General features: G+C 66.5%; 1 protein-coding gene across 2 annotated transcripts in view; it reads right to left on the reverse strand.

The window, feature by feature from the left end:
- The window catches only part of LOC144940615 (translocating chain-associated membrane protein 1-like), a 443732-nt gene that overhangs the window by 159777 nt on the left and 272502 nt on the right, over window positions 1–11453 (reverse strand). The window lies entirely within an intron of this gene.

The following is an 11453-nucleotide window of genomic DNA, read 5'->3' on the forward strand; positions in this document are numbered from 1 at the left end:
TCTACCCATCTCCTGGGCCCTGACCCTGAATCACTCTACCCATCTCCTGGGCCCTGGACCCTGAATCACTCTACCCATCTCCTGGGCCCTGACCCTGAATCACTCTACCCATCTCCTGGGCCCTGGACCCTGAATCACTCTACCCATCTCCTGGGCCCTGACCCTGAATCACTCTACCCATCTCCTGGGCCCTGGGCCCTGAATCGCTCTACCCATCTCCTGGGCCCTGGACCCTGAATCACTCTACCCATCTCCTGGGCCCTGGGCCCTGAATCGCTCTACCCATCTCCTGGGCCCTGGACCCTGAATCACTCTACTTGGGCCCTGGACCCTGAATCACTCTACCCATCTCCTGGGCCCTGGGCCCTGAATCACTCTACCCATCTCCTGGGCCCTGACCCATGAATCGCTCTACCCATCTCCTGGGCCCTGGACCCTGAATCACTCTACTTGGGCCCTGGACCCTGAATCACTCTACCCATCTCCTGGGCCCTGGGCCCTGAATCACTCTACCCATCTCCTGGGCCCTGACCCATGAATCGCTCTACCCATCTCCTGGGCCCTGACCCTGAATCACTCTACCCATCTCCTGGGCCCTGGACCCTGAATCACTCTACCCATCTCCTGGGCCCTGACCCTGAATCGCTCTACCCATCTCCTGGGCCCTGGACCCTGAATCACTCTACCCATCTCCTGGGCCCTGACCCTGAATCACTCTACCCATCTCCTGGGCCCTGGACCTTGAATCGCTCTACCCATCTCCTGGGCCCTGGACCCTGAATCACTCTACCCATCTCCTGGGCCCTGGACCCTGAATCGCTCTACCCATCTCCTGGGCCCTGGACCCTGAATCACTCTACCCATCTCCTGGGCCCTGGACCCTGAATCGCTCTACCCATCTCCTGGGCCCTGGACCCTGAATCACTCTACCCATCTCCTGGGCCCTGACCCTGAATCACTCTACCCATCTCCTGGGCCCTGGACCCTGAATCGCTCTCCCCATCTCCTGGGCCCTGGACCCTGAATCACTCTACCCATCTCCTGGGCCCTGACCCTGAATCACTCTACCCATCTCCTGGGCCCTGGACCCTGAATCACTCTACCCATCTCCTGGGCCCTGGACCCTGAATCGCTCTCCCCATCTCCTGGGCCCTGGACCCTGAATCACTCTACCCATCTCCTGGGCCCTGGACCCTGAATCGCTCTCCCCATCTCCTGGGCCCTGGACCCTGAATCACTCTACCCATCTCCTGGGCCCTGGACCCTGAATCACTCTACCCATCTCCTGGGCCCTGGACTCTGAATCACTCTACCCATCTCCTGGGCCCTGGACCCTGAATCACACCTCTATCATCTCCCTGTGCCCTGACCCATGTTTTAAAATATTTGTATTTTACCAGATAAGGCTCACTGGGCTTTACAGCGTCTTTTTTCAGAAGCGACCTGGTCACAAATTGAAGCTTAATGAAGTGGCTTATCGCGTGGAAATTCATAGCAGCCAAATACTCTGAACGCACAATTCTAAATGTGGAGGGAAAAACCGGAGGACCCGGAGAAAACGCGACCACGGGGAGCGAGAGAGAGAGACACGCAAACTCCAGATATACAGCAGCAGGCGTCAGGCAGCAGGGTCGGGATTTAACCCGTGACCTCTTGTATACCAGGCGAGGTAGTTAACATCTCCTAGCCGCCGTGATGATGATGAGAGAGAGAGACACGCAAACTCCAGATATACAGCAGCAGGCGTCAGGGTCGGGATCTAACCCGTGACCTCCTGTAGACCAGGCGAGGTAGTCAACATCTCCTAGCCAACGTGGGGCCCACGTGTTTGGCATTCACCATCGATTTGTGTGCCATCGTCGGACAGGGCGAGGGTTGGGGTTGTCGTTCAGGGAGCACATCTAGCGTCGAGTTGTTGGGTTAGATGCTCGGGTTAGGCTCAGGGTAGAGTTAGGATCAAAGTTTAGGGCTTAGGATTGTGGGGGGTGAGGGTTAGGTTTGGGGGGGGGGTGAGCAGTGTTAGGATGGTGTCAGGACCCATAGGTTTTATGATTCTGTGCGTAGGTTTTAATCTTTAGGGGGCGATCCGCCCACCGATGTAATCATCGCAATGATTCCAGCAGCAGCTGTCGCTCCCGCGGTTCCTCTCGTATGACGGGCAGACTCGGACTGATGGTCTGTCTGACTAGTGTGGTGATGTCTGGGATATGTCGGTGTCTGTTTAGCCGCGTGCGTGTCCAACTGTGAGTCCAAGCGTGGTGTAGTGGGTCTGTCGCTGCGTGGTTTTGTCCGTGGGTCTGTCTTAACTGTGGGTCTGTCTTAACTGTGTGTCTGTGTTAACTGTGTGTCTGTCTTAACTGTGTGTCTGTGTAACTCTGTGAGTCTCTGTAACTGTGTGGATTTTCGCCTCGTTCGATGTGTGTGGAGCGACCGTGTAGCGCTATGAACCCGGCAACCCGATTTCAAATCCCGCTCACGGCTAACATCGGCGAGGGTTTATTTGATCTGGTCCTGGGCCTCCCCCTAGGTCGACTCGGCCTCAAATGAGTACATGGTGCGGTGTGTAAACATCACCACTGGGGAGACAAAGGCGGCCGGGCGTGGTGCTGGCCACCCACCCCCCTCGTGTGCCACCGTGCCTGCTTTCATAGGTGCACTAGGCTGCCCGTTGACCTGTCGGGTCGTAGTCTGGGTCTGTCCGACCGAATTAGCATTCTGCCATTTTCTGCTGAAATAAAGTTTACAGTCGCTTACCTGCCTCGCTGCACCGTGTCACCACCTGCACCGTGTCACCACCTGCACCGTGTCACCACCTGCACCGTGTCACCACCTGCACCGTGTCACCACCTGCACCGTGTCACCACCTGCACCGTGTCACCACCTGCACTGTCACCACCTGCACTGTCACCACCTGCACTGTGTCACCACCTGCACCGTGTCACCACCTGCACCGTGTCACCACCTGCACCGTGTCACCACCTGCACTGTGTCACCACCTGCACCGTGTCACCACCTGCACCGTGTCACCACCTGCACTGTCACCACCTGCACCGTGTCACCACCTGCACTGTCACCACCTGCACTGTCACCACCTGCACCGTGTCACCACCTGCACCGTGTCACCACCTGCACTGTCACCACCTGCACTGTGTCACCACCTGCACTGTCACCACATGCACTGTGTCACCACCTGCACTGTGTCACCACCTGCACTGTCACCACCTGCACTGTGTCACCACCTGCACCGTGTCACCACCTGCACTGTGTCACCACCTGCACCGTGTCACCACCTGCACTGTGTCACCACCTGCACCGTGTCACCACCTGCACCGTGTTACCACCTGCACCGTGTCACCACCTGCACCGTGTCACCACCTGCACTGTGTCACCACCTGCACTGTGTCACCACCTGCACCGTGTCACCACCTGCACTGTGTCACCACCTGCACCGTGTCACCACCTGCACCGTGTCACCACCTGCACCGTGTCACCACCTGCACTGTGTCACCACCTGCACCGTGTCACCACCTGCACCGTGTTACCACCTGCACCGTGTCACCACCTGCACCGTGTCACCACCTGCACTGTGTCACCACCTGCACTGTGTCACCACCTGCACCGTGTCACCACCTGCACTGTGTCACCACCTGCACTGTCACCACCTGCACCGTGTCACCACCTGCACTGTGTCACCACCTGCACCGTGTCACCACCTGCACCGTGTCACCACCTGCACCGTGTCACCACCTGCACCGTGTCACCACCTGCACTGTGTCACCACCTGCACCGTGTCACCACCTGCACTGTGTCACCACCTGCACCGTGTCACCACCTGCACCGTGTCACCACCTGCACTGTGTCACCACCTGCACCGTGTCACCACCTGCACCGTGTCACCACCTGCACCGTGTCACCACCTGCACCGTGTCACCACCTGCACTGTCACCACCTGCACCGTGTCACCACCTGCACTGTCACCACCTGCACCGTGTCACCACCTGCACCGTGTCACCACCTGCACCGTGTCACCACCTGCACCGTGTCACCACCTGCACTGTCACCACCTGCACTGTGTCACCACCTGCACTGTGTCACCACCTGCACTGTCACCACCTGCACCGTGTCACCACCTGCACTGTGTCACCACCTGCACCGTGTCACCACCTGCACCGTGTCACCACCTGCACCGTGTCACCACCTGCACCGTGTCACCACCTGCACTGTGTCACCACCTGCACCGTGTCACCACCTGCACTGTCACCACCTGCACTGTGTCACCACCTGCACTGTGTCACCACCTGCACTGTGTCACCACCTGCACCGTGTCACCACCTGCACTGTGTCACCACCTGCACTGTCACCGCCTGCACTGTGTCACCACCTGCACTGTCACCAACTGCACTGTCACCACCTGCACCGTGTCACCACCTGCACTGTGTCACCACCTGCACCGTGTCACCACCTGCACCGTGTCACCACCTGCACCGTGTCACCACCTGCACCGTGTCACCACCTGCACTGTCACCACCTGCACTGTCACCACCTGCACCGTGTCACCACCTGCACCGTGTCACCACCTGCACTGTGTCACCACTTGCACTGTCACCAACCTGCACCGTGTCACCACCTGCACTGTGTCACCACCTGCACCGTGTCACCACCTGCACTGTGTCACCACCTGCACTGTGTCACCACCTGCACCGTGTCACCACCTGCACCGTGTCACCACCTGCACCGTGTCACCACCTGCACCGTGTCACCACCTGCACTGTGTCACCACCTGCACCGTGTCACCACCTGCACTGTGTCACCACCTGCACCGTGTCACCACCTTCACTGTCACCACCTGCACTGTCACCACCTGCACTGTCACCACCTGCACTGTGTCACCACCTGCACCGTGTCACCACCTGCACTGTCACCACCTGCACCGTGTCACCACCTGCACCGTGTTACCACCTGCACCGTGTCACCACCTGCACTGTGTCACCACCTGCACCGTGTCACCACCTGCACTGTGTCACCACCTGCACTGTCACCGCCTGCACTGTGTCACCACCTGCACTGTCACCACCTGCACTGTCACCACCTGCACCGTGTCACCACCTGCACTGTGTCACCACCTGCACCGTGTCACCACCTGCACCGTGTCACCACCTGCACCGTGTCACCACCTGCACTGTCACCACCTGCACTGTGTCACCACCTGCACTGTGTCACCACCTGCACCGTGTCACCACCTGCACCGTGTCACCACCTGCACCGTGTCACCACCTGCACCGTGACCACCTGCACCGTGTCACCACCTGCACCGTGTCACCACCTGCACTGTGTCACCACCTGCACCGTGTCACCACCTGCACTGTGTCACCACCTGCACCGTGTCACCACCTTCACTGTCACCACCTGCACTGTCACCACCTGCACTGTCACCACCTGCACTGTGTCACCACCTGCACCGTGTCACCACCTGCACTGTCACCACCTGCACCGTGTCACCACCTGCACCGTGTTACCACCTGCACCGTGTCACCACCTGCACTGTGTCACCACCTGCACCGTGTTACCACCTGCACCGTGTCACCACCTGCACCGTGTCACCACCTGCACCGTGTTACCACCTGCACCGTGTCACCACCTGCACCGTGTCACCACCTGCACCGTGTCACCACCTGCACCGTGTCACCACCTGCACCGTGTTACCACCTGCACTGTGTCACCACCTGCACCGTGTTACCACCCTGCACCGTGTCACCACCTGCACCGTGTCACCACCTGCACCGTGTTACCACCTGCACCGTGTCACCACCTGCACCGTGTCACCACCTGCACCGTGTTACCACCTGCACTGTGTCACCACCTGCACCGTGTCACCACCTGCACCGTGTTACCACCTGCACCGTGTCACCACCTGCACCGTGTCACCACCTGCACCGTGTCACCACTTGCACTGTCACCACCTGCACCGTGTCACCACCTGCACTGTGTCACCACCTGCACCGTGTCACCACCTGCACCGTGTTACCACCTGCACCGTGTCACCACCTGCACTGTGTCACCACCTGCACCGTGTCACCACCTGCACCGTGTCACCACCTGCACCGTGTCACCACCTGCACTGTCACCACCTGCACCGTGTCACCACCTGCACCGTGTCACCACCTGCACCGTGTCACCACCTGCACCGTGTCACCACCTGCACCGTGTCACCACCTGCACCGTGTCACCACCTGCACTGTCACCACCTGCACCGTGTCACCACCTGCACCGTGTCACCACCTGCACCGTGTCACCACCTGCACTGTCACCACCTGCACCGTGTCACCACCTGCACTGTGTCACCACCTGCACCGTGTCACCACCTGCACTGTCACCACCTGCACTGTGTCATCACCTGCACTGTCACCACCTGCACTGTCACCACCTGCACCGTGTCACCACCTGCACCGTGTCACCACCTGCACCGTGTCACCACCTGCACTGTGTCACCACCTGCACCGTGTCACCACCTGCACCGTGTCACCACCTGCACTGTCACCACCTGCACTGTGTCAGCACCTGCACCGTGTCACCACCTGCACTGTCACCACCTGCACTGTGTCACCACCTGCACTGTGTCACCACCTGCACCGTGTCACCACCTGCACTGTGTCACCACCTGCACTGTGTCACCACCTGCACACTCACCACCTGCACTGTGTCACCACCTGCACTGTGTCACCACCTGCACCGTGTCACCACCTGCACTCTCACCACCTGCACTGTGTCACCACCTGCACCGTGTCACCACCTGCACTGTGTCACCACCTGCACTGTGTCACCACCTGCATTGTGGGGGTGGGTGGCCAGCGCCACGCCCGGCCGCCTTTGTCTCCCCAGTGCTGATCGTCACACCACAACCCACCCAGGTACTTATTTGAGGCCGAGTCGACCTAGGGGGGGGGGGGGTGTACCAGGACCGGTGCGGATTATAATCGTCACTGGTGTTGGTGGTGGCCGTGAGTGGGAATCGATTTACCCGCACACACACACAAGACAAAGATCCCCCGCGTAGCCTCGACAAACTGTTGGGCCAAGTGCTGTTAGCGGAGCAGCGCCTATGAAGGCCGCCACGGCACACGAGGGAGTGGGGGGGGGCTACAACACCCCCCCCCCAGCACCCCCCCCCCAGCACTCCCCCCCCAGGACCCCCCCAGCACCCCCCCCCAGCACCACCACTCAGATGGACTCGCCGCTGTTGTGCGAACCTGCACACTCATCGCTGCTGAACCACGTGGGGGGAGCGAGGGGGGGGGGAGTGGGGGGGGGCGTGGGGGGAGGGGGGGTCACCCCTCCCCCCACGCCGCGCCCGAGTGAACGTGCCCAGAGGACGTCGGGACACGCATCGAGCGACCACCACGACCCGTCGAGGCGCGCGTCGCAGACCCCCCCAACCCCAACCCACCCCGCCCCCACCCCCCACCCCAAACGACCCCCCTCCAACCCCACCCCCCCCACCCCCCCCCTGCAATTTGCTGTCAGACGCCACTCGCTGTCGGAAAGAGTTGTGGGTGGAGGGCGGGGGAGGGAGTGGGGGGGAGGGCGGGGGAGGGAGTGGGGGGGAGGGCGGGGGAAGGAGTGGGGGGAGGGCGGGGGAGGGAGTGGGGAGGAGGGCGGGGGAGGGAGTGGGGGGGAGGGCGGGGGAGGGAGTGGGGGGGAGGGCGGGGAGGGAGTGGGGGGGAGGGCGGGGGAAGGAGTGGGGGGAGGGCGGGGGAGGGAGTGGGGGGGAGGGCGGGGGAGGGAGTGGGGGGGAGGGCGGGGGAGGGAGTGGGGGGGAGGGCGGGGGAGGGAGTGGGGGGGAGGGCGGGGGAGGGAGTGGGGGGGAGGGCGGGGGAAGGAGTGGGGGGGAGGGCGGGGGAGGGAGTGGGGGGGAGGGCGGGGGAAGGAGTGGGGGGGAGGGCGGGGGAGGGAGTGGGGGGGAGGGAGTGGGGGGGAGGGAGTGGGAGGGAGTGGGGGGGAGGGAGTGGGGGGGAGGGAGTGGGGGGAGGGAGTGGGGGGAGGGAGTGGGGGGGGAGGGAGTGGGAGGGAGTGGGGGGGAGGGAGTGGGGGGGAGGGAGTGGGAGGGAGTGGGGGGGAGGGAGTGGGGGGAGGGAGTGGGGGGAGGGAGTGGGGGGGAGGGAGTGGGGGGGAGGGAGTGGGAGGGAGTGGGGGGGAGGGAGTGGGCGGGAGGGAGTGAGGGGGAGGGAGTGGGGGGGAGGGAGTGGGAGGGAGTGAGGGGGAGGGAGTGGGGGGGAGGGAGTGGGGGGAGGGAGTGGGGGAGGAGTGGGGGGAGGGAGTGGGGGGGAGAGAGTGGGAGGGAGTGGGGGGGAGGGAGTGGGGGGAGGGAGTGGGGGGGAGGGAGTGGGGGGGAGGGAGTGGGAGGGAGTGGGGGGGGAGGGAGTGGGGGGGAGGGAGTGAGGGGGAGGGAGTGGGGGGGAGGGAGTGGAGGGAGTGGGGGGAGGGAGTGGGGGGGAGGGAGTGGGGGGAGGGAGTGGGGGGGAGGGAGTGGGGGGAGAGAGTGGGAGGGAGTGGGGGGAGGGAGTGGGGGAGGGAGTGGGGGGGAGGGAGTGGGGGGAGGGGGTGGGGGGGAGGGAGTGGGGGGGAGGGAGTGGGAGGGAGTGGGGGGGAGGGAGTGGGGGAGGGAGTTGGGGGGAGGAGTGGGGGGGAGGGAGTGGAAGGGAGGGAGTGGGAGGGAGTGGGGGGGAGGGAGTGGGGGGAGGGAGTGGGGGGAGGGAGTGGGGGGGAGTGGAGGGAGTGGGGGGGAGGGAGTGGGGGGAGTGGGGAGGGAGTGGGGGGGAGGGAGTGGGAGGGAGTGGGGGGAGGGAGTGGGGGGGAGGGAGTGGGGGGAGGGAGTGGGGGGGGAGGGAGTGGAGGAGGTGGGGGGGAGGGAGTGGGGGGGAGGGAGTGGGGGGAGGGAGTGGGGGGGAGGGAGTGGGGGGGAGGGAGTGGGAGGGAGTGGGGGGGAGGGAGTGGGGGAGGGAGTGGGGGGGAGGGAGTGGGGGGAGAGCGGGGGAGGGAGTGGGGGAGGGCGGGGAGGGAGTTGGGGGGAGTGGGGGGGAGGGAGTGGGGGGGAGGGCGGGGGAGGGAGTGGGGGGGAGGGCGGGGGAGGGAGTGGGGGGGAGGGCGGGGGAAGGAGTGGGGGGGAGGGCGGGGAAGGAGTGGGGGGGAGGGCGGGGGAAGGAGTGGGGGGGAGGGCGGGGAGGGAGTGGGGGGGAGGGCGGGGAGGGAGTGGGGGGAGGCGGGGGAGGGAGTGGGGGGGAGGGAGTGGGGGGGAGGGAGTGGGGGGGAGGGAGTGGGGGGGAGTGGAGGGAGTGGGGGGGAGTGGGGGGGAGGGAGTGGGGGGAGGGAGTGGGGGGGAGGGAGTGGGGGGGAGGGAGTGGGGGGGAGGGAGTGGGGGGGAGGGAGTGGGAGGGAGTGGGGGGAGGGAGTGGGGGGGAGGGAGTGGGGGGAGGGAGTGGGGGGAGGGAGTGGGGGGAGGGAGTGGGAGGGAGTGGGGGGGAGGGAGTGGGGGGGAGGGAGTGGGGGAGGGAGTGGGGGAGGGAGTGGGGGGAGGGAGTGGGGGGGAGGGAGTGGGAGGGAGTGGGGGGAGGGAGTGGGGGGAGGGAGTGGGGGGGAGGGAGTGGGGGGGAGGAGTGGGAGGGAGTGGGGGGGAGGGAGTGGGGGGGAGGGAGTGGGGGGAGGGAGTGGGGGGAGGGAGTGGGGGGGAGGGAGTGGGGGGGAGGGAGTGGGGGAGGGAGTGGGAGGAGTGGAGGGTGGGGGGGAGGGAGTGGGGGGAGGGAGTGGGGGGGAGGGAGTGGGGGGAGGGGGGGAGGGAGTGGGGGGGAGGGAGTGGGGGAGTGGGGGGAGGGAAGTGGGGGGAGGGAGTGGGGGAGGGAGTGGGGGGGAGGGAGTGGGGGGGGTGGGGGGAGGGAGTGGGGGGGAGGGAGTGGGGGGGAGTGGGAGGGAGTGGGGGGGAGGGAGTGGGGGGGAGGGAGGTGGGGGGAGGGAGTGGGGGGGAGGGAGTGGGGGGAGGGAGTGGGGGAGGGAGTGGGGGAGGGAGTGGGGGGAGGGAGTGGGGGGAGGGAGTGGGGGGAGGGAGTGGGGGGAGGAGTGGGGGGGAGGAGTGGGGGGAGGGAGTGGGGGGGAGGGAGTGGGGGGAGGGAGTGGGGGGAGGGAGTGGGGGGGAGGGAGTGGGGGGGAGGGAGTGGGGGAGGGAGTGGGGGGGAGGGAGTGGGGGAGGAGTGGGGGGAGTGGTGGGGGGGAGGGGAGTGGGGGGGGAGGGAGTGGGGGGAGGGAGTGGGGGGGAGGGAGTGGGGAGGGAGTGGGGGGGAGGGAGTGGGGGGAGGGAGTGGGGGGAGGGAGTGGGGGAGGGAGTGGGGGGGAGGGAGTGGGGGGGAGGGAGTGGGGGGAGGGGGGGAGGGGGGGGGGGAGGGAGTGGGGGGGAGGGAGTGGGGGGGAGGGAGTGGGGGGGGAGGGAGTGGGGGGGGAGGGAGTGGGGGGGAGGGAGTGGGGGGAGGGAGTGGGGGGGAGGGAGTGGGGGGAGGGGAGTGGGGGGGAGGGAGTGGGGGGGAGGGGAGGAGTGGGGGGGAGGGAGTGGGGGGGAGGGAGTGGGGGGGAGGGAGTGGGGGGGAGGGAGTGGGGGGGAGGGAGTGGGGGGAGGGAGTGGGGGGAGGGAGTGGGGGGAGGGAGTGGGGGGGAGGGAGTGGGGGGGAGGAGTGGGGAGGGAGTGGGGGGAGGGAGTGGGGGGGAGGGAGTGGGGGGGAGGGAGTGGGGGGGAGGGAGTGGGGGGAGGGAGTGGGGGGGAGGAGGGAGTGGGGGGAGGGAGTGGGGGGGAGGGAGTGGGGGGAGGAGTGGGGGGAGTGGGGGGAGGGGGGGGAGGGAGTGGGGGGGAGGGAGTGGGGGGGAGGGAGTGGGGGGGAGGGAGTGGGGGGGGAGGGAGTGGGGGGGAGGGAGTGGGGGGGAGGGAGTGGGGGGGGGGAGGGAGTGGGGGGAGGGAGTGGGGAGGGAGTGGGGGGGAGGGAAGTGGGGGGAGGGTGGAGGGAGTGGGGGGGAGGGAGTGGGGGGGAGGGAGTGGGGGGGGAGGGAGTGGGGGGAGGAGTGGGGGGGAGGGAGTGGGGGGAGGGAGTGGGGGGAGGGAGTGGGGGGGAGGGAGTGGGGAGGGAGTGGGGGGAGGGAGTGGGGGAGGGAGTGGGGGGAGGGAGTGGGGGAGGTGGGGGGGAGGGAGTGGGGGGGAGGGAGTGGGGGGGAGGGAGTGGGGGGGGAGGGAGTGGGGGGGAGGGAGTGGGGGGAGGGAGTGGGGGGGGGAGGAGTGGGGGGGAGGGAGTGGGGGGAGGGAGTGGGGGGGAGGGAGTGGGGGGGAGGGAGTGGGGGGGAGAGGGGGGGAGGGAGTGGGGGGGTGGTGGGGGGGAGGGAGTGGAGTGGGGGGAGGGAGTGGGGGGGAGGGAGTGGGGGGTAGG

This window comes from Lampetra fluviatilis, chromosome 23 (assembly GCF_964198595.1).
Source record: "Lampetra fluviatilis chromosome 23, kcLamFluv1.1, whole genome shotgun sequence".
Lineage (NCBI taxonomy): Eukaryota > Metazoa > Chordata > Hyperoartia > Petromyzontiformes > Petromyzontidae > Lampetra > Lampetra fluviatilis.